Below are 21,609 nucleotides of genomic sequence, written 5' to 3' on the forward strand. Positions count from 1 at the left end.
TGAATTGTATCCATGGACAGCGCTGCAGAATATGTTGGCGCTTCATAAATAAAGTATAATAATAATAATAATAAGTAGCACTTTGCTATTGCCAAACCATTTTTCCCCTCAAAATTATCTATAGTTACATTGGAACACTGATATCTGTCAGGAATCCCTGAATAACCCTTCACATGTATATATACTGTATATATATATTTTTAGTAGACAACTCAAAGTATTCATCTAAGCCCATTTTGATATATTTCATACCACCATTTCACCGCCAAATGCCATCAAATAAACTTTAGGTTTCTCACTGAAATTATTTACAAACAGCTTGTGCAATTATGGAATAAATGGTTCTAATTGCTTCTCTGAGATCACCTTTGTTCAGGAATAGCAGAGATATATGGCTTTGGCATTGCTTTTTGGTAATTAGAAGTCCGCTAAATGCCGCTGCACACCACACTTTGATGTTGCCCAGCAGTGAACGGGTTAATTAGGAAGCTTGTAGGGTTAATTTTAGCTTTAGTGTAGAGATCAGCCTCCTACCTGACACATCCTACCCCCTAATCCCTCCCTAGTCCCTCTCAAACAGCTCTCTTCCCTCCCCCACCCCCCAAAGGTCACCCCCATCTTAAAGGGACAGTTCACACAAAAATTTTCTCCCATTTAAATTTTTTTCAATAATTCATTTTACCTGCTGGAGTGTATTACATTGTTTACAAGTAGCTCCTTCACCTCTAGTTTGGCCTTTCAAATAGCTGATTTAGCTTGTGGTTTCTCAACCTATACTGAAAGTTTTGATACTGGTGTATATGCTATTGACAAGCCTATGTAAACGCATCCAGCAGAATAAATTACACTCTCAGTGGGGTGCAGTATAAATAAGTAATTAAATGATAATTTTCCATTGTTCTCTCTATGTATTGAGCTTTGGTTTTCCAGACAAATATAAGATAAGGAAGCAAGTGTGTGTACACAAAGTGATAACATAATGAGATATGATTTTACCTGAAGCTCAACCCATTGTAATAGACTGTGCTTTAAAAGCACAAAACCAGCTACTTCGGATACACAAATAAACCTGAAAATGCAATTTCTCATACATTTTATACTTTGCAGCTGGTATAACAAGTCATTGAAAATACATTAATATAAAAACAATTTTACAGTGTACTGTCCCTTTAAGTACTGGCAGAACGTCTGCCAGTATAAAAATAAAAGTATTTTTTTTTAAATACTTTTTATTATATATTTTCTGCAGGGTAGTATCCCCTCTTACCTCCCTGACCCCCCGCCCCCCTCCTCCTCTACCTATTAGCTGCCATGTTAGGTACTGGCAGCTGTCTGCCAGTACCCAGTTTACTATATTTTTTGCTTATTTTTTATTTTAATAAACATTTTTTTCCATAGTGTAGCTGCCCCCCTTATTACCCTACCCCCTCCCAGATCATCAACTAATATCCCCCTCTCCCTCCTTCCTACTTACTATCATTTTTCCATAGTGTAAGTGGTCCCACCTGCTCCCGTGACCTCCACCCCCTTCCGCCCCTCTGACACCCCATAAAGCCCTCATCCTGCCCCCTCCAGTGATGGACCGCCCACCAGCCTGCCTGCTATCCCTCCTACACCATCAACAATTGGCACTGTTGCTGGCTGATGCGGAGAGGGCCACAGAGTGGCCTTCTCTGCATTGGTTGCTTAGCAGAGGGTATTGCACAATGCCTCAATATCGAGGCATCGCTGCAATACCCTGAAAGCGTCTGGAAGCGATCACGTCCTTGGTCGTTAATCACCATTTTTTGTAGGACGTGCCTGACAAGTCCTCTATCTTTAAGGGGTTAAGTATTGGGCTTTGGTATACACACAGAGATACAATAAAGAAGCATGTGTGTACAGAAGGTGATACAATAAAGAAATCTGATTTCCCTGCAAGCTCAACCCATTTAATAGGTTGTGGGTTTCAAAGAGCAAAACCAGCTATTTCAAATACAAAAAAATAACTAAATACACAAGTTCTCAAACAGTTTATAGTCTGCAGCTGGTATAACAAGTTATTGGAAACATTAAGGGAAAACAATTTAACAGTACACTGTCCCATTAACTACATTTGTGCAAGGTACATTGTTTCCTGTCACAGCCCTACAAAGGGGCTGTGGTCTCTAAAGGAAGACAAAGGAGCAGATTGGTGACTAATTAATTAGATATTGATGATAATATCCTGCTTCACTGAAGTACAAATGCCACGCCATGGCATATGTGCAATTATTAATTTATTCCAATGTTTTACTTAACATTTTTAAAACATAAAAATGTAGTCACAATAATAAACAGGACAGTCTAATTACTGTATTTAAAATGACATTCAAACATTTTTTTTTATTGTACTGTTGCTTGCATTTAACTATGTATTTAACCTCTTTAAAGGGGTTAAAGTCCGCTCTCTGGGAGCTAGTTAACGGTATCTGGTGAGCCAAGGAAGGTGTCTTCCAATTACCTACCTAGATATGAATTTTGTCAAATGATTCTAAGAGAATGAAGAGATAGTTGAAGTAATCTGAAACATCTATTAAAATTATTTGTTCTTTTTGGATCAATAAAATTAAATTTTTACTTCCATGTCTTTTTAATTTGAGTACAGTTAAAAACTGTGATCTGAGCAATAATTTGAACATTTTATTTAGACCTCCCCCCCAAAAAAATATTGTTGATTAACATATAAAGCGAGTTTGCGCAAAAAGGTTAACTGACACTCAAAACAGGCAAAAAGTAGGTTTATTTAGGTCAAAGATGGGGTATCTGGAAAAGCCTAAACTCCTGTGAAAATGATCTGCAGAACTGTTTGGATTTGAATACAACTGCTAAACTAACCCTAAGGCAAAGGGGTATATTCTGGCAAAATAAATGCATTTGAAAACCAAGAATTTTAATGATTTTGCATTTAAAAATTCTTAGGGCAAGATTACAAGTTGCGCACCAAATCAGTTGCAAAAACACAGCGAGCGCTATCACTTTTTCATATTTGGGGTTGCACAGCTATTACAAGTTGCAAAATAACTTATATTGCGCGCATAATGCTGCATACTGCAAAAAGTCAAATTGCGTGTGCGTTCACGTATTCCTCATAGAAGTCAATAGAGAAGACAAATAGAAAAAAAAAAAAACCTAATATGTTACGCAAAGCCCTTGACGTATTCTCCTCGAAAAGAGTACATGGAAATGCGATTATTTCATATTGTGAAAATGCTTTCGTAACAGAATGTGTTTCATTTATTTATAAATAAATATTTCTCTATATATGTAATGATTTTTGGACTGATATATCTATTTATGGTGAGATATGTATATAAATATATATATGTCTAGATATCTGGAGATCTATATGTGAATATATCTCTTTGAAAATCCCTCTGAGATATTGTTTAATCTGCATTATCTCCATAGTTAAACATATCTCTATACAGTATCCCACAAAAGTGAGTACACCCCTCACATTTTTGTAAATTTGTTATTATATCTTTTCATCTGACAACACTGAAGAAATGACACTTTGCTTCAATGTAGAGTATTGAGTGTACAGCCTATATAACAGTGTAAATTTGCTGTCCCCTCAAAATAACTCAACACACAGCCATTAATGTATAAACCGTTGGCAACAAAAGTGAGTACACCTCTAAGTGGAAATGTCCAATATGGGCCCGATTAGCCATTTCCCTTCCTGGTGTCATGTGACTCGTTAGTGTTACAAGGTCTCAGGTGTGAATGAAAAGCATGTGTGTTAAATTTGTAGTTATCGCTCTCACACTTTCTCATACTGGTCACTGGAAGTTCAACATGGAACCTCATGGCAAAGAACTTTTTTGAGGATTTGAAAAAAAGAATTGTTGCTCTACATAAAGATGGCCTAGGCTATAAGAAGATTGCCAAGACCCTGAAACTGATCTGCAGCACGGTGGGCAAGACCATACAACGGTTTCACAGGAACAGGCCTCGACATGGTTGACCAAAGAAGTTGAGTGCACGTGCTCAGCGTCATATCTAGAGGTTGTCGTTAGAAAATATAGGTTTGAGTGCTGCCAGCATTGCTGCAGAGGTTGAAGGAGTGGGGGTCAGCCTGTCAGTGCTCAGACCATATGCTGCACACTGCATCAAATTGGTCTGCATGGCTGTTGTCCCAGAAGGAAGCCTCTGCTAAAGATTATGCACAAGAAAGCCCACAAACAGTTTGCTGAAGACAAACTGACTAAGGACATGGATTACTGGAACATTGTCCTGTGGTTTGATGAGACCAAGATAAACTAATTTGGTTCAGATGGTATCAAGCGTGTGTGGCGGCAACCAGGTGAGGAGTACAAAGACAAGTGTGTCTTGCCTACAGTCAAGCATGGTGTGGGAGTGTCATTGTCTGGGCCTGCATGAGTGCTGCCGGCACTGGGGAGCTACAGTTCATTGAGGGAACCATGAATGCCAACATGTACTGTGACATACTGAAGCAGAGCATGATCCCCTCCCTTCGGAGACTGGGCCGCAGGGCAGTATTCCAACATGATATCGACCCCAAACACACCTCCAAGACAACCACTCACTTGCTAAAGAAGCTGAGGGTAAAGGTGAGGGACTGGCCAAGCATGTCTCCAGACACTATTGAGCATCTGTGGGGCATCCTCAAAAGCCAGCTTTGTGATGTCGTCATGGTGGAGTGTAAGAGGACTCTAGTGGCAACCTGTGAATCTCTAGTGAATTCCATGCCCAAGAGGGTTAAGGCAGTGCATATATATATATATATATATATATATATATACTTTGGGCCCAATTTGGACATTTCCACTCTGGGGTGTACTCAATTTTGTTGCCAACGGATTAGATATTAATTGTTGTGTGGGGAGTTATTTTGAGGGGACAGCAAATTTACACTGTTATACAGGCTGTACACTCACTACTTTACATTGCAGCAAAGTGTCATTTCTTCAGTGTTGTCACATGAAAAGATATAATAAAATATTTACAAAAATGTGAGGGGTGTACTCACTTTTGTGGGATACTGTACATATAAATCCATGTATGTATGTCAATGTAAAATCCCTGCGTCAGCTTTTTTTCCCCTCTAACACTTGAGATCTTGTATATTTGAGCCCTTATAACTTTCTTGTGCAATATTTTTTTTTTTTAATAATTTTTATTAGACAGTGTTAATATAGTGTAACTGTACTTTGTAATGTATTTTTTAAGTGTTTTGTGAAATTTTTATGTTGCTCAAAACTGTTAAATGCAGCTCTTTGAGCGCGGAAAGGATTGTTGCGTAAAAGGCAAATGCACACGCGCCATCGCAATTTTTCAAAACTTGTAATGGCTGGAAATTGATTGTGAAAAGACCATATCTTGCGCAACTTTTAACCCCTTAACGACCGAGGACGTGCAGGGTACGTCCTCAAAAAAAAGGCAGTTAACGCCTGAGGACGTACCCTGCACGTCCTCGGTGTGGAAAGCAGCTGGAAGCGATCCTGCTCGCTTCCAGCTGCTTTCCGGTTATTGCAGTGATGCCTCGATATGGAGGCATCCTGCAATAACGCTAGATGGCCATCCGATGCAGAGAGAGCCACTCCGTGGCCCTCTCTGCACCGGACATCGATGGCCGGTATCGTTGGTGGGTGGGAGCCGACTTGGGAGGCGGGTGGGCGGCCATCGATGGGCCGGGTAATGTAGAGGGGGGCGGGATCGGGGGCAGGGCCGATGGGGGCGCTCACGGGCGCGCGCGCGTGCACGGGGGGGTGGCGGGCGGGCGGGCGCGTGCACGGGGCGGGAGCGGGAGGGAACGCTACACTACAGAAAATCAAAGTTTGAAAAGTTTGAGAAAGGGGTATTTGAATTAAAAAAAATATATAAATCGAATGTATCTAGGAGGGGGTGGGGGGTTGGTCTTTGGTGGGGCAGGGAGCTACACTACAGAAAAGGGGAAAAAATGAAAAAATATAAGCAATTTTATTCTAAACTGGGTACTGGCAGACAGCTGCCAGTACCCAAGATGGCGGCCATTAAGACAGAGGGGGAGAGTTAGAGAGCTGTTTGGTGGGGGATCAGTCAGGTTGGGGGCTAAAGGGGGGTCCTACAGAGCAGCATATGTAAATATGCCTTTTCTTTTAAAAAAAAAAGCCCAAATATAGCTTTTATTTTAGTACTGGCAGAGTTTCTGCCAGTACTTAAGATGGCGGGGACAATTGTGGGGTGGGGGAGGGAAGAGAGCTGTTTGGGAGGGATCAGGGGGTCTGATGTTTCAGGTGGGAGGCTAAGCTCTACACTAAAGCTAAAATTAACCCTGCAAGCTCCCTACAAGCTACCTAATTAACCCCTTCACTGCTAGCCATAATACGTGTGATGCGCATTTAGCGGCCTAAGTACCAAAAAGCAACGCCAAAGCCATATGTGTCTGCTATTTCTGAACAAAGGGGATCACAGAGAAAAATTTACAACCATTTATGCCATAATTGCACAAGCTGTTTGTAAATAATTTCAGTGAGAAACAAAAAGTTTGTGAAAAAGGGAACTTTTTTTTTTATTTGATCGCATTTGGCGGTGAAATGGTGGCATGTAATATACCAAAATGGGCCTAGATCAATACTTTGGGTTGTCTGCTACACTACACTAAAGCTAAAATTAACCCTACAAGCTCCCTAATTAACCCCTGCACTGCTGGGCATAATACACGTGTGGTGCGCAGCGGCATTTAGCGGCCTTCTAATTACCAAAAAGCAATGCCAAAGCCATATATGTCTGCTATTTTTGAACAAAGGGGATCCCAGAGAAAATTTTACAACCATTTATGCCATAATTGCACAAGCTGTTTGTAAATAATTTCAGTGAGAAACCGAAAGTTTGTGAAAAAGTGAACGATTTTTTTGTATTTGATCGCATTTGGCGGTGAAATGGTGGCATGAAATATACCAAAATTGGCCTAGATCAATACTTTGGGATGTCTTCTAAAAAAAAATATATACATGTCAAGGGATATTCAGGGATTCCTGAAAGATATCAGTGTCCCAATGTAACTAGCGCTAATCTTGAATAAAATGGTTTGGAAATAGGAAAGTGCTACTTGTATTTATGGCCCTATAACTTGTAAAAAAAGCAAAGAACATGTAAATATTGGGTATTTCTAAACTCAGGACAAAATTTAGAAAATATTTAGCATGGGTGTTTTTTGGTGGTTGTAGATGTATAACAGATTTTGGGGGTCAAAGTTAGAAAAAGTGTGTTTTTTCCACTTTTTTCTCATATTTTATAAATTTTTTTATAATAAATTATAAGATATGATGAAAATAATGGTATCTTTGGAAAGTCCATTTAATGGCGAGAAAAACGGTATATAATATGTGTGGGTACAGTAAATGAGCAAGAGGAAAATTACAGCTAAACACAGACACCGCAAAAATGTAAAAATAGCCTTGGTCCCAAACGGACAGAAAATGGAAAAGTGCTCTGGTCACTAAGGGGTTAATCTTGCCCATAGTATTGCCCTGAGATGCCTTGTACTGGAACTCTAATGGAATGAAAATATATATTTAAGGTATCCTAAAAATATGTTTTTTTTCATTTAGATACAGCTAATATAATATTTCTTAATGCAACTGTTATTTTACAGATTGGTTCAGACACAACTGCTGACTATTAAATATCTTATTAAAGGGTAAGTAGATTTTCAGACAACGGTCCACCGGGTGCCATTTTAGCTTGTGTGTAAGACAGATGCCCTAGCGTCACCCATGATCAGGGGGTCATCTCAAGGACGTATCTCCATATGTCACATTTTCTTCCTTGCTCTAAATAAAAAGACATAAACTGCAAATAGCTCAGTGCACAAAATACCTATCACAATAACAAAAACTGAATAATTCATTGCTGGATCCATTTATGCAACAAATCTATGAATGTGTCTGATGAGTTTGTCCTAATGTTTCCTTCTCAACTGTAAAGTTTGAGTGTTATCCATCACAATCTCACAGGACCCTGCTGAATTATTTTGTAGTGTAAATGGCAAACAGAGAGCATTTATGTGCTTGATAAAGAATCTCTACACGGGGGAGACTGAAGCTAATATATCCTTGGTTTAAAGCATATGAAATTTTTAATTTAACTGTTAAAGTACTACTAAAACACACACTAAAAAGGCACTTTATATAGTAATCCACTCAAATCAATGTAAATAGCAATAAAAACACAATTTGTATATATTAATAATAAATTAAAGTCATACTCTCAATCCTTGCAGAAATAAAGCCCACTTATGTCTGTAATATAACAACAATGGAATTGCTTAAAGGGACACTGAACCCAAATTTTTTCTCTCGTGATTTAGATAGAGCATGCAAATTCAAGCAACTTTCTAATTTGCTCCTATTATCAATATTTCATTGTTCCCTTGCTATCTTTATTTGAAAAAGAAGGCATCTAACCTTTTTTTGTTCAGAACTCCGGACAGCACTTTTATATTGGTAAATGAATTTATCCACCAATCAGCAAGAACAACCCAAGTTGTTCCCCAAAAATGCGCGGGATACTAAACTTACATTCTTGCATTTCAAATAAAGATACCAAGAGAATGAAGAAAATTTGATAATAGGAGTAAATTAGAAAGTTGCTTAAAATGTCATGCTCTATCTGAATCACGAAATAAAAAATTTGGGTTCAGTGTCCCTTTAATTCTCAAACCTTTAGGATATGTGTGCACTGCTGTTTGCCGCTCCTTAAACTTAAAGGGATAGTAAAGTCCAAATTATTTTAAAAAACATTCTAATTTACTTTTATCATCAAATTTGCTTTGTTCTCTCGGTATTCATAGTTGAAAGCTAAACCTAGGTAGATTCATATGTTAATTTCTAAGCCCTTGAAGGCTGCATCTTCTCTGAATGCATTTGACAATTTTCACAGCTATAGGGCAGTAGTTTATGTGTTTCATATAAATAATAAGAGTCATCACTTATTACCTGAAATGCAAGTCTGCCAAAAGATCTGAGATAAGGAGGCAGTCTGCAGAGGTAAAGTATAATTAAGTATATTAAGTATATTAATATAACAGTGTTGGTTATGCAAAACTGGGGAATGGTAAATAAAGGGATTATCTATCTTTGTAAACAATAACATTTTTGGTGTTTTCTATCCCTTTAAAAAGAGTCTGTCTTCTTCCCATGGGCAAGCATAAATGTAAAAAAGCACTACTTGGGACAGTCTAGTCAAAATGAAACTGTCATGATTCAGATACGGCATGTCATTTTAAACAACTTTTCAATTTATTTTTATCATCAAATTTGCTTTTTACTCTTTGTATTCTTTGTTAAAAGCTAAACCTAGGTAGGCTTATATGTTAATATCTACGCCTTTGAAGGCCGCCTCTAATCTGAATGAATTGGATAGTTTTTCACAGCTAGAGGGCCTTAGTTAATATGTGCCATATAGATAACATTGTGCTCATTCCTGTGGAGTAACTTATAAGAGGGAACTGATTGACTAAAATGTAAGTCTGTCAAAAGAACTGAAATAAAGGGGCAGTCTGCAGAGACTTAGATACAAGGTATTCACAGAGGTAAAGAGTATATTAATATAATAGTGTTGGTTATGCAAAACTGGGGAATGGGTAATAAAGGGATTATCTACCTTTTTAAACAATTACAATTTTGTTCTAGACTGTCCTTTTCAAACATGATTTAATGTAAAGATTTAAAACCCATTCATAGACATCAAAATTTCAAGCACATTGCCAGATAATCATCATCAGTCTCTGAAGAGTTACACTGTAACAACATTCAGCGTTCTCTCATCGCTCAGCTGATCATGTCCGACAGACATCGATTTATTATTGCACAAGCAGATCTTGTGAACTGTTTGTGCAATGCCGCAGATTCGTGGCCAATCGGCCGCTAGCAGGATGTGTCAATCAGCCCGATCATATGAGATTGGGTGGATTGATGTCCGCAGCCTCAGAGGCAGCAGACCAGTTAAAGAGCAGCAGTCTTAAGACCGCTGCTTCATAACTGCTGAAGACTCGTGCGGAAACTGGAGGATCAGGGGCCATTCGGCCCTTGATAAATCGGCCCCTTAGTGTTCCACTGAAGGATTCTAGCGTGTGATGTCATTAACTATGAAAGTACTCAAAACATTTTTTTTTTAAATTTTTTTTTATAACAACACAAAGAAATTAGTTTAAAATCCACTAAAAAAGATGATTTCTTTATTGTGAATAAACGTTCATAGTTTTCTCTGTAATGTAATTTATAACCAGTTTGTTTTTTGTTTTTGTTTTTTAAGGCATGTGGTTGCAGATCAAATTATAGATGAGAAAGTGATTAAGTCATTTATTTTTAGAGGCAAAGACTTGCGGGTAAGCTGGCTGATCAGGGTCAGACTTTATTAAATAGGTTATCTAGACCAGGGGCCAGCAACCTTGGCCCCCCAGATGTTTTGGAACTACATTTCCCATGATGCTGAGACACTCTTTAGGCTGTTTGAGCATCATGGGAAATGTAGTTCAAAAAACATCTGGGGCCCAAGGTTGATGAACCTGATTCTAAACCACTGTTTCTCAAATGGGTTTGGCGCAAGAGTGCCAGATGTTTATGCCAAATATTGTCCCTCAAAAACATCTCAACACTAAACATTCATAGCTGTCGAATGTTTCCTTTTAATCATGTCTATACAGATAATTACATAAGAGTCCAATGTTAAGAACACATGTGTGCCATGACAGAAATTTGCAGTGCCAAGTCTTCAGCAGTCTGAAATCCAATGATATAGACAAATGTCTAAGGATGCCTTATCTTACAGGTGTTCATTAATGTCTGGAGAAAATACATAGAGGACAGCGCCAAAAGTAAGGAGATGTATACAAGCTCACTTCCTGAAAGAACAATAGCCTAACCGTATTGTTCAGACGTGAGTGGTAAATGTGAGAGTGAATGAGCCCTCAAAATGAGGCTTAAGTATACTTTAGGAAACACGTTATATATCACAAATGTATGTTTAGAGATATCTCTAAACACACATTTGTGATTTAACGTGTTTCATAAAGTATACTTAAGCCTCATTTTGAGGGCTCCTTCACTCTCACAGGTGTTCATTAATGGCTGGTTAGTTGAATTTTTTTTTTTATTTAATGTAGCATTATATTACATTGTATTCTGTTCAGGGTCACAGGTTGCTTTTGACAGACTTACCACTCCCCACTAAGACATAAGAGACATGGCATCTTAAAGTCCCAGGTTCAGGGATGTTCTTCAAGTAGAGCGCATCCAATATTGACCTTGGATCAACCTTCACACATATTTAGACTGTGAAAGTGACATTACTATTTGTCTTCAACTGGACATGAGCCATGATATATTTTATCCGTGATGGTTTTCTGTAAATTTCTTCTTCAAACTTCAGTGCCAGCTTGGAAATTTTGGTATGTTATCTAACTCCAACATTCATGATCCTGTTAAATTAAAGGGACAGTCTACTCCATAGCCATCTTAAAGTCTTACATCAGATTAAGCTGCAAATAGCCTCCTGCACTCCTTTCTTTATCATGCAGCAGGAACAGTAAAACATTTTGTTAAATTAATATTGTTTCTGGCCATTGTCCACAGATGACATCACAATCTGGGTTACATCTAGGCACTCTTCTGAATAGCATTGACAGTCTGTTGAATCCAACTAGTGAGCCTTTTATGATTGGACGCCATATGCAGCCCAGATTGTGATGCCATCAGTGGGTGGAGCTTGGCAGCCATTTTAAAGTATCCAAGAATAATATTCATTTTAAAATAACTTTTTTACAATTTCTGCTGCATGATATAGAAAGGAGTGCAGGAGGCTATTTGCAGTATAATCTAAGATCTATAAGATGACTAAGGTGTAGACTGCCCCTTTAACCTGTTCCTGTGATCTCTTATACTTGTTTACCGCGACTGCTATCTGCCTGCTTTAATGATACATGGGGCCTGATGATCAAAAAAAACTCTCCAGCATGGAGAGAAATCACACAAAATCTATGGGGGCTTTTTTGGAGCATTATAGTATGTGTCTTACATACCCAGAACCTGCATATCTAGTTAAAAATCTCTAAATATTTTTATTGACTGCTGGCTCCCTGGCCGTGGCTGGATCCATAACCAGACACTTGTTGGTTGGTATCCCTTTTACTGCTTTATTTTTTGCTCTTGGTGTCCAGAATTTCCTGTACACAGGGTCGCCATCAGGGGGTGACAGGGGTGACTCCTGTCAGGGGCCCAATGGGTCAGGAGGGCCCCATGAGGCAAGAACAACTAAAAAAAAAATTTCTTTTTTTTTAAATTTTGGCAGCCACCAGTGGGAACTAATTGCTAATTGAGCATGGGAAATGTTATTACAAGGAGTAAAGTATTAGCATTTCAGAGGATTTCTGAGTGTGCACTAAACCACTATGTACAGTGTGAGACAGACTTGACACTTTGTTTGTACAGTGTGTGCCTGAGTCAGACAGCATTGCAGAGGAGGTAGGATTGTAACTTCAGTGTGGTAGTAGTTGTATGGTGGGGCCAGAGGTCAATAAAAACACATTTTTTTTAGCAGCAGCGTATTTATGATTATTTGACAATGCTGTAGAAATTCTATATTTAAAGCCATGCAGAAATGTTTCCTCCTCAATACACAAATGGTAGGTGCCCTTTTGGCAGATATGCACTTTTTTAATTAATATAAATATATATATATATATATATATATATATATATATATATATATATATATATATATATATATATATATATATATATACAGGGAGTGCAGAATTATTAGGCAAGTTGTATTTTTGAGGATTAATTTTATTATTGAACAACAACCATGTTCTCAATGAACCCAAAAAACTCATTAATATCAAAGCTGAATATTTTTGGAAGTAGTTTTTAGTTTGTTTTTAGTTTTAGCTATTTTAGGGGGATATCTCTGTGTGCAGGTGACTATTACTGTGCATAATTATTAGGCAACTTAACAAAAAACAAATATATACCCATTTCAATTATTTATTTTTACCAGTAAAACCAATATAACAACTCAACATTCACAAATATACATTTCTGACATTCAAAAACAAAACAAAAACAAATCAGTGACCAATATAGCCACCTTTCTTTGCAAGGACACTCAAAAGCCTGCCATCCATGGATTCTGTCAGTGTTTTGATCTGTTCACCATCAACATTGCGTGCAGCTGCAACCACAGCCTCCCAGACACTGTTCAGAGAGGTGTACTGTTTTCCCTCCTTGTAAATCTCACATTTGATGATGGACCACAGGTTCTCAATGGGGTTCAGATCAGGTGAACAAGGAGGCCATGTCATTAGATTTTCTTCTTTTATACCCTTTCTTGCCAGCCACGCTGTGGAGTACTTGGACGCATGTGATGGAGCATTGTCCTGCATGAAAATCATGTTTTTCTTGAAGGATGCAGACTTCTTCCTGTACCGCTGCTTGAAGAAGGTGTCTTCCAGAAACTGGCAGTAGGACTGGGAGTTGAGCTTGACTCCATCCTCAACCCGAAAAGCCCCACAAGCTCATCTTTGATGATACCAGCCCAAACCAGTACTCCACCTCCACCTTGCTGGCATCTGAGTCGGACTGGAGCTCTCTGCCCTTTACCAATCCAGCCACGGGCCCATCCATCTGGCCCATCAATACTCACTCTCATTTCATCAGTCCATAAAACCTTAGAAAAATCAGTCTTGAGATATTTCTTGGCCCAGTCTTGACGTTTCAGCTTGTGTGTCTTGTTCAGTGGTGGTCGTCTTTCAGGCTTTCTTACCTTGGCCATGTCTCTGAGTATTGCACACCTTGTGCTTTTGGGCACTCCAGTGATGTTGCAGCTCTGAAATATGGCCAAACTGGTGGCAAGTGGCATCTTGGCAGCTGCACGCTTGACTTTTCTCAGTTCATGGGCAGTTATTTTGCGCCTTGGTTTTTCCACACGCTTCTTGCGACCCTGTTGACTATTTTGAATGAAACGCTTGATTGTTTGATGATCACGCTTCAGAAGCTTTGCAATTTTAAGAGTGCTGCATCCCTCTGCAAGATATCTCACTATTTTTTACTTTTCTGAGCCTGTCAAGTCTTTTTTTTTACCCATTTTGCCAAAGGAAAGGAAGTTGCCTAATAATTATGCACACCTGATATAGGGTGTTGATGTCATTAGACCACACCCCTTCTCATTACAGAGATGCACATCACCTAATATGCTTAATTGGTAGTAGGCTTTCGAGCCTATACAGCTTGGAGTAAGACAACATGCATAAAGAGGATGATGTGGTCAAAATACTCATTTGCCTAATAATTCTGCACTCCCTGTATATATATATTACATTCCAGTTTACTGCCCCTTTATGCAAGGACTTTCCAGATACAAGGAGGCATTGTATCTAAGATTTTTACACCTGCATAAAATGTTATACTCTCAGACTAAGATTGCTCAGTGTTTGTAATGAGACAGGTTAACTTAAAACTGTTCAGTTTACACTACAGCTGACTTAATTTTGAAATACATACAAACAAGCCTAAATCCTGCATTTAACCAGATCCAGTGGTATGAGTACCACAGCTTATGGTTCAACCAACACCATAAAGAGTACAGCATTTTCAAAATCCATATGTACAGCTGACAGATGGGAACATTTGTACACTATATTTGAAGTGGTGCTCTTGGTTGGGGAAAATGGGGGAGTAAAACCCAAACATATGTCAACCTTTTAAAAGTACTTTTCTTCATCTAGTCATCTACCCAGATCATTAATGTACAATTTTGAATTCACATAATTATTTTTGTTTGCACATTTACAAATATGATTCTTTAAAAAGTGATCTCTTAATTTCTGCAATTTTTTTTTATCATGGATGTCACACACCGCTGATTTAGGGGATGCAATGTGCAGAAATGTTACTTCCTGTGAGTGTTTCTGTGGGTGTCTGTGTTTATGTCTTTGTGCTTTTGCTTGTGTCTCTATGATTGTGTATGTATTTTTTTTCTGTGGGTCTCTCTGTGAGGGTGGGTGTGTATGTCTTTGTGCATTTTCTGTGGATGTCTGTGAGGGTGTGTGCGTATGTCTTCTTGCTTTTTCTATGGGTGTCTCTTTGAGGGTGTGTGTATGTATGTCTTTGTGTATTTTCTCTGGATGCCTCTGTGAGGGTGGGTGTGTATGTCTCTGTGTTTTCTGTGGATGTCTCTGTGAGGTTGTGTGTGTGTGTGTGTATGTTTGTCTGTATTTTCTGTGGATGTCTCTGTGAGGGTGTGTGTTTTCTGTGGGTGTCTCTGTGAGGGTATTTGTATGTCTGTGCATTTTCCTTGAGTGCCTCTGTGAGAGTGTGTGTATGTCTTTGTGTGTTTTCTGTGGATGTCTCAGTGAGGTTGTGTATGTATGTCTTTCTGTGTTTTATGTGGTTGTCTCTCTGTATGTATGTTTTTGTGTGTTTTCTGTGGGTTTGTGTGTGTGTATGTCTTTGTGTGTTTTCTGAGGCTGTCTCTGTCGGTGTTTCTTTGGGTGTATGTGCAAGTTTGAGTGTGTGTGTGTGTGCCCATGGTCTGTTCCTTTTTAGGACATTTTGACCTTACTTCTGATTATTCACATCTTTCTATGGACTTTGAGACTAATGAGACCTTTCTGGAAGTCACCAATCCAACATTTAACCTTTAAATTATTGTTTAGTCAGTTCAGGGCCCTGCCTTTCAGCCACTGCATGCTGTTGTCATTTTTTAGTTGGCATCTTCCTTGTTTTGTAAATCTCCCTTTTTGACAAAACTGTAGTTTACCTCATTATTTTCAGGTCAGTGTAAATAAGTGCTGAGTTTCTGTTTGGGTGTCTGTGTCTGAGTGTGTTTGTGAGTTTCTTTGCGTGTCTGCTAGAGTGTCTATATGTGAATCCTAATGTGTGAGTGTGTGTTTTTCAGTGTATGAGTGTGTCTGTGTGTTTCTGTGTTTGTATGTTACTACCTACTTTACAACATTTCCAAGTTTGAATACACTTAAGAATAAAGTGCATATACGTTTTAGTCACTTGGTCAAAAATTGCACATGTCAAGGGGGGGGGGGGGGCTGATCAATGGTTAAGTCAGGGGCCCCAAAATTTCTAGTGGCGGCCCTGCCTGTACATACAGTTTTATACATTTTTCCTAGTAGTTCAACCAAACTGTACTAAGGAATTTACAGGTTCTTTCAAATGATACTTTCATTTGTGTGTTGAAGAAAATGAGTGTACATGACTTTATGGACATGAAGTCTTCAGGTTTTATTATAGAAACATGGCATTGTTTGATGCAACCCAATCTGGCAGCTGAGAGTTCAAATAGTTTAAAAATTCTGTAAAGCAATGACATTGTTAAAGGCACAGTAAACTGTTTGATAGTGTAATATAAATTTAATTACATGTAGTTAAAAAAATGTTTGTAATTTACTCTCAATACTTACTTTGGCACATATTTTGACTCTCAAAGTTGTAGGTTTTCCAATTTTGAGAATTGGAATTGCACACCACAGACTTTACATGATAACCCTTCTACATAAATCCAGTAAAAAGCCTATAGTGGATCGTGAGTGGAGTTTGTCTCTTGAATATTTCAGGAAACTATAAGGCTAATTTGTTTTAAAAATATTAAATGTGGCTGAAATGTTATTCTATACTAAGATTATAGAAATATCCTGAAATTACGTGTTTTATGTCCCTTTAAAGGGACATGAAACTCACATTTTTTTCTTTCATGATTCAGATAGAGCATGGGATTTTAAACAATTTTCTAAGTTGCTTTTGTTATCTAATTTGTTTTGCTCTCTTTGTATGCCTTGTTGAAAATGATACCTAGGTAGGCTCAGGAATTTGCTGCTTGGTGGTTGCACATTTATTCCTCATGTTATTGGCTCACCTGTGTTCAGCTAGCTCTCAGTAGTGCATTGCTGTTTCTTCAACACAGGATGCCAAGAGAATGAAGCAAATTCAACAATAGAAGTAAATTGCAAAGTTCTTTAAAATTGTATTCTCTATCTGAATCATGAATGAAAAAGTTGGTGTTTCATGTCCCTTTAAGTGAACAAGTTTGCAAGTACAAATGTTTCTCTTTACACTCTGAGATTTTCACCTGGCACCTAATTAAATTGGCACCTCCAGACAGACTTACACTTTGTCCCATGTTGTAAAAAAATAATATCATGAAGTTTCTAAAAGTGTCTATTTAATCTTTTTCCTGCCAGAGGCTTTAAAACCAGACGCTGGTCCCACTGACCCTTAAGTGACTAGTTACAGATTCAGATGCTAATTCTTAGAAGGGATGGATCTATGCACAGCCTTCCAATACATCTTCTTTATCTGCAGCAAGGCAATAAGGGGAGGTGCTGAATAATAATAGGAACCAGAAATAAAACAACTATTTATCTGTCTGAAAGGTCATTGGTGATCAGTGTCTCCGATCTATAATAGAGGAGACAAAACAAACTAAGGAGTAATGTAATTTTTACAGTTCTGTGTCATCAGAAGGTGAAATTCATGCACTGCTGCTTTGCTGTTTATTTCTATTCCAGATAGAGATTCCTTCCTATCTACATTCTATGCTAATACTAATCTTTACCATACTGATATGAATAAGTAACTAGCAATGAGTGAACATCTATATACTGACATTCATCTGTCTATATACTGACATTCATCTGTCTATATACTGACATTCATCTGTCTATATACTGACATTCATCTGTCTATATATTGACATTCATCTGATAGAATGTTGCACTGGACATTTGTTCTACTATTCAAATGTATCTACAGAATAAATGCTAAAATTCCAGTATTGCATTTGAATACCAATCTCAATAAACTTACACTGTAGCATTTTGCATATTTTTCAATGTTAATATTTGAATATTTAAATGTTACAGTAATTAAAGGGACATAAATGCTCTAATGTTTTCTATTATTCTCTATTCTATTATTACACTTTTTCTTGCATTTAACTATGTGTTTAAAGGACATGAAAACCCATTTTTTTTTTTTATTTCATAATTCATGGTGTTACTGTACAGAACAACCTGCCACCATATTTGTACAGGTGGGCTGTGTAAGTGCATATCCTAAGGAGCAGACTAACTATGATGGAAGGATGGCTTACAATCATAGGGCTCCATTTAACAAGCTGCAAACATTGCTTTGGAGCACATTCAACTGCAGATACTTAAAAAGCAGTGGTCATCAGACTGCTGATTCCTTCCTAACCTATATGCCAACCCGTAGCAAGTGGTTTTTAATCCCCTTTAGACTTATCCGACTGGGGTGATTGCCAGCCACTGTTCTCAGAAGATTAGCTGGAATCAAGCAGAGGGCGGTGTTGCACACGCAGCAACTTGTGCAATGATAAATACGGACAGCATATTGCTGCCCACTAGCTGCAATGCCGGGCAGACAGGTTGAGAGATATCCACCATAGTCCCCTGGCATCTCATAAATTGACCGCAATTTGCCCTGGGTTCCATTCAAGTCTAGTTATGCACCTGGTGGCTAGTAAAATCTTTTAAATAAATTAAAGCATAGCAATATCTATTCAGAGAGCATCATTTTGAGCAATCATGTTAGAGCCAGTTAGACTAATAAACATAATACTGATTTCTTTAAGAGCTTGAGGAGAAGAAAGATATAGATAGACAGGCAAACAGACAGACAGACAGGCAGACAGACGATAGATAGATATATAAATAGATACAGATAGATAGATAGATAGATAGATAGATAGATAGATAGATAGATAGACTGGCAGACAGACAGGCAGACAGACAGACGATAGATGGATAAATAGATACAGATAGATAGATAGATAGATAGATAGATAGATAGATAGACTGGCAGACAGACAAGCATGCAATTTGATGATTGATAGTAGACATGTGCATTTAGTTTCGGCCGAATTTGATCAAATTCAGAGATTCAGATGCATTCGAATTTCCGAATCAGCACATGCCAAAAAATTCCGAAAATGAATAAATTAGTTTCCTAATTTTCTGATCCATTATTCATATTCGGAAATTTTCATTGTTCCTAATGTAAACCGCACATCGAAGACACTAACTCTAAGTCTAAATAATTAAATAAAGCTATTAACCCCTAAATCGCTGTTCCCCAACATCACCGACACTAACTAAACCTATTAACCCCTAAATTGAACCCCCCACATCGCTAACACTAGCTAAATCTATAAACCCCTAAACCGCACTTCCCCGACATCGCCGAAACTAACTAAATCACTGAATAAAGCTATTAACACCTAAACCGCCATTTCCCGACATCGCCGACATTAAACCTATTAACCCCTAAACCGCCGTTCTGAAACATCGCTGACACAAACCATACCTATTAACCTCTAAACCGCCGTTACCAAACATCGCCAACACTAACTAAACCTATTAAGTTTAAGTCGATGCGCGGAGGCGGAGGTCCATCTTCATCCATCGAGGGACCGGCATCTTCTTCAACCCTGTGGAGGCGGAGGTCCATCGATCCGACATGGAGGTCCTCTTCATGCGATCGTCTGCTGCACACTGAGGATTCAAATTAAGGTACCCCTTTTATACTGGGGGTACCATTGCATTCCTATTGGCTGATAAAATTAAATCAGCCAATAGGAATTAGAGCTGCTTAAATCCTATTGGCTGTTCAAATCAGCCAATAGGATTTAAGCAGCTCTCATTCCTATTGGCATATTCAAACTTAGTTCAGAATAAAATAATGCATATGAAATAAGAATGGCTCTGAAAAAACGAATGGATCCGAAAAAACGAACGGATCCAAAACTGATTTAACGTAACGTAACTAATTTGCCGAGACAATTTTTTCTTTAAACTTAACTAAACTAATTTGATTAAATGAAATTATTTTTTAACTAATTGAAAACGAAAGAAAACTAATTTTTCAGCGGCGCACATGTCTAATTGATAGATATGACATCACTCCCATAAAAATGAGCAGCTGATGAAAGTGGTATAGCGATAACACAGATAGAAAAATACTCTCCCAGGATGATTAACAAAACCTTGGCTTTGCTCTTATTTTAGGTAGAAAGTGAATGACAACAAAAGGTTTAAACCCTTTACAAGAAACCCACATTAAAGGGCCACTCAACCTAAAAAATGTTCCAACTTATTTAGATAATGTTTGCAACGATTAGTACTGCAAACAGTATCCCAATGTTAATATATACAGTATATAGTGTGAATGGAATAGTTACTACTTCATCATCGCTGTTTTTAGATGGCCGTCTGAGCCCTCATACCCCAGGCGTAATCCTGATCTTGTACTCATTGTCCACTAAATGAAACTACTCGATCCTGCGTGGTCCCGTGATTTGTGCATACACAATGCGCCATTTATGTTGAAGGGGGATAATTCAGTAAGGAAGTAAAAACTACTGCTCAGAATGATAGCGGTTCTTGTATGCAGAATGCAGACATGGTTAATAATGTTAAATAGTTTTGTAAAGACAAGCTTTGTAAAGCAGTTAGAAAACAAGCTTCCTTTAGTGACTGGTTGGCTTTAAAAAAACAAAACAAAAAAAAAACAGCAACAAAACGTGCAGGCGTGGGATCTATCCAATAACAGGAGCTTGGCTGAGCTATCGATCTGACAATTTATTAGTTCTGTGATTAAAATAAAAAAAAAGATGTTTAATTTCGGCACAGGGTCAGCATTTTGCGCTAATACAGCACGCACAGATATTATCACCTCTAGGGTTTCATATAATCGCTATTATAGGGCTGCAAGAGAGTCCTGACCTCAGTATCCTATACATTTCATTGTATCAATATTTTAAGCCACATAACTAATAATTTGACAGATCGATAGCTCAGCCAAGTTTTTCTTAATTGATAGATCTCACATGGCACGTTTTGTTGCTTTTTATTTTTTTAAAGCCAACCTAAGTCACTAGAGGAAGTTTATTTTTTTAACTGCTTTACAAAGCTTGTCTTTGCAATACCATTTAACATTATTAACCATGTCTGCATTCTGCATACAAGAACCACTATGATTCTGAGCGGTCGTTTTTTTTTAAATTTCCTTACTGAATTATTCCTGAATTGTGCATGCGCAAATCGCGGGACCACACAGGATTGAGTTGTTTCATTCAGTGGACGATGAGTACAAGATCAGGATGACGTTAGGGGTAGAAGGGCGCAGGCGGCCATCTCAAAACGGCCAAAGATGAAGTAGTAACTATTTTTACTTTCACACTATGGGGCCTATTTATGTAAGTGCAAGCGGACATTATACAATGTAGCGTATCATGTGCGCTGCACATCGATAAATGCCAATAGCATACACTGTCTGCATTTATCATTGCACCAACAGTTCTTGTGAACTGCTTGTGCAATACTGCCCCCTACAGATTTGCCCAAACGGCTGGTAGCAGGGGGTGTCAATCAACCCAATCTTATTTGATCAGGTTGATTTCTGTCCGCGGCCTTAGAGCAGGTGAACAAGTAACAGAGTTTGATAAATCGTCCCCTAGATATCAACATTAGGTTACTGTTTGCAGTACTAATCTTTGCAAACATTATTTAAATTAGTTGGAACATTTTTTTTAGGTTGACTGGCCCTTTAACAC

The sequence above is a fragment of the Bombina bombina genome, chromosome 7 (assembly GCF_027579735.1).
Source record: "Bombina bombina isolate aBomBom1 chromosome 7, aBomBom1.pri, whole genome shotgun sequence".
Classification (NCBI taxonomy): domain Eukaryota; kingdom Metazoa; phylum Chordata; class Amphibia; order Anura; family Bombinatoridae; genus Bombina; species Bombina bombina.